Below are 3,230 nucleotides of genomic sequence, written 5' to 3'. Positions count from 1 at the left end.
CTCCTGGCGGAGCTCGGGGCTTGGGAGGCGGCGCCTCGGGTGACATAATAGCCAAAGACACCGGAGGAGCGGAGGGCTGCGGCCGTCACGTGCTCGGCAGTTTCCAGCTGTGCTGGGGTTGAACACTTGGCCTTCGGGATCGCTTGGCCGAGACTCGGCGCCTGGACTGGGTCCTCCGCCGCTGGGCTCGGCCGGCGCCAGACGACGGGACCCTCGTCGGAAGCCCTCGCCCGCCCCCGGAATGAGCGATCTCCCTGAGGCCGCGAGGACCTCCTGGTCCCAACAAAATGGAGATTCGCGGTGGCGGTCCAGCCCGCAGCACTTTCCGGGACTTCCTCGGTGAAGTAGCTCTCGAGCTGTCAGCCTTGCACCTTCTCATTTCAAACTCCTGTGCGACTATAATTTACAAAAAGTACGCTTAAAAAAATGACTAAAATGGTAAATTGTCTATTGTACCGCAATAAAAACAACCCCCCAAAGGTTAAAAAAAAAGTGTAAAGCAGCGTCTGAGGAGCTTCTTCGCTGCTGCTCCAGAATACCTTGGATTTCATGCTTCCGTCCGTGTCCTTGTAGGGAGGGCGGCCGAGGCCCAGGACAATGCAGTGGCTCACCTTGAGAGAGAAGCAGAGCTGGTCCGGCCCCCTCTTCCACTTTCCAGAGAGACAGCCTCCAGGAACCTGAGTTCCAGGAGCTTGCTTCCTGGTGAACTTGGCCGTGCAGGCTCACTGAGAATCACTTTTGTCAGAGTCTTAAAAAGTGGAGTAGAGCACCTGGATTTATCTAGCTTCAAGGATGGACAATTCTTTCTTAGTCCCACACATCCCTTACCAGAATCTCTATCAGCCTCCAAATTACACCATCTCAGCGACATATCTGAAAATACTGAGCTATGGCTAATTCAATCAGAATTCGAAGTTCTCCAAAACTCCAGTTTAAAGTCTAGTTATTTGAAGAGAATTGTTTTGAGTAAAGTAAAGGGAATTTATCACTTTATTGGTTCAGTAAATGTTCATCAAATACCACCATGTGCTGAGTATTCTAGGCGCTGAAGATACATTAAGGAACCAAACAAATTGGATGGACAATAAAACCAATAGCTAAGTATGTTAACAATTAATTTTATCTAAATGACCGAGTAGAATTATAAGCAAAAATTAAAGGGGGAAGGGGTTGAGGCATACGAGTGCAATTTTAAACAGGCGTTCTAGGTTGGCCTCACTGAAAAGGTGATGCGTGAGCATAGACTTTTAGGAGATGGCATGAACCACACGAATGTGTGAGGGAAGGCTTCCAGCTAGAGGGAATGGCCAATGCTAAGGCCTTCCGATGGGAGCCTGCCTGGCATATTCCAGGACTAGGAGATGAGGTAGTGTGATGTCAGGGGCCCAATAATGGGCAGCCTCGTGGGCCCTTGTAAGGACTTTGGCTTTTACTCTAAGTGGGAAGCCAGGGAAAGGATTGGGAAAGATGATCTGACTGATATTTTAATAGGATCACTCTAGCTGCTGTGGAAAACAGACTGCAAGTTAGCAGAGAAACTGTCAGCAGCTCTTGAAAATAATCCAGGCAAAAGATGAAATTGGCTGGGGCAGTAACAGAGAATGTAGTCCAAAGTGGTCAGATTTTGGATATATTTCGAAGGCCAAACTCATAGAATTTCCTGACAGACTAGATACAGAATATGAGAGAAAGAAGTCAAGGATAAGTCCAAGGTTTTTGTCCTGAAGCATGGAAGTTGCTACCAACTGAGACGGAAAAGACCATGAGCGGAACAAGTTGCAGGAAGGATCATGTTAAACTTGAGAATCTTAAGAAAAATAAAAGAAACTCTAATTCTGAAATTTAGCACATTTGTGGAAAGTAAGAATCTTTTTTGCCAACCTGCAGCAAGCACACGAAGGGACTACTTAGCACCAAAACAACTTCCTCATATTCCACTGGTTTTCATTATTTTCTTGCATAGAAAGAAATCTCAGAAACAACCTAACATATCATGCACAATCCACAGTCATCCAGAAAAAGAATTCTGGATATTGGTCACTGAACCTCCAGTTCTCAACCATGAAAAAACATGTCTCTTTACCGCCCCAAAACTGGTCACACGCAATAGTAAATCATATCTAGTATGAGCACTGGCAGCTTATTAATAAAATGACGACTATGGAAGTAGAAGCAAGGAGAGAGGAATTGGAATAAGATGGTTCAGTTCTTTTTTTTTTTTTTTTTTTTTTTTTTACTGCCCGTTTCACAAATGTCCTGCCAGAGGAGAGGGAAGGAAAAAGGGACAGTAGCTGGCACTTTGTCCCGAAACTCACTTCCAGCCAATTGAGAATTCCCTGCTGACAAACTGCCAAATAGCAGGTATGTTTATGTTGAGGCTTTTGTTTTCTTTTCTTCTTCTTCTTCTTTTTTTTTTTTAACCAGAGAAGCATGAAACCAAAAACAAAACAAAACAAAACAAAACAAAACAAAAACAAAAACAAAAATCTAAGCTTTGGTTTCATTCTTTCAAATTCTGTGCCACTCACAAAAGGCTCTCAGACGGGTTGTTTTCTCCCTGTCCAGCTTCACTTCCCTTGTCACCCACCCTATCACCTGCCTAGTCTGTCGAGAGCCTCTCCTTGCTTCTCCCGACTCTAGAATGCTGTACTCAACCCCAAAAAGAGAAGTCAAATTACCACCAGCCAAGTGGGGAGCTGTCTTCTCTTTTGGACCTCACCTCCCCCCCAGGCGTGTATAATTAATTACGTTTGGCTCAAGTTCAAATGTTTGAGTTCCCAACTTTCTCCCTTTCCCACAGATACTGCAAACCTTGCGTCCCTCTCTCCCCTCAGAAGATCGGCTCCCATCGCACTCAGCCAATAAAATAGAGGCTGTGGGGTTCGCACTCCCTCCACCTCCAGCCAGCATGCCTCCTCTCTCCTTTCCCTCCCTCCTTCGCTCCTTTTGTTGATTTATTTCAAGACACTCTTGTGTGTCTGTATTTTGCCAAGCTCTCTTCTAGAGATGCCACAGCCAATGAAACAAAGACTCTGCCTTCATAAAGCTTCTATTCTAGCGGGGGAGCTGGACAACACACAAGTGAATGCGGTAATCGTAAGTGCCGTGGCAGGGAAAGCAACCAGGTAACACTAAGGGAGTAACTTCGGTGTCAGGTAGGGTGGTCGGAGAAGGCGTCTGAGGAATGAAGAGGGAGCGAATCGGCCTCCAGGCGGTGGAACAGCAGGCGG

Source organism: Pteropus vampyrus, unplaced genomic scaffold (genome assembly GCF_000151845.1).
Source record: "Pteropus vampyrus isolate Shadow unplaced genomic scaffold, Pvam_2.0 Scaffold60, whole genome shotgun sequence".
In the NCBI taxonomy this organism is placed as follows: domain Eukaryota; kingdom Metazoa; phylum Chordata; class Mammalia; order Chiroptera; family Pteropodidae; genus Pteropus; species Pteropus vampyrus.
The sequence above is the reverse complement of the archived record's forward strand: the minus strand, read 5'-3'. Positions refer to the sequence as shown.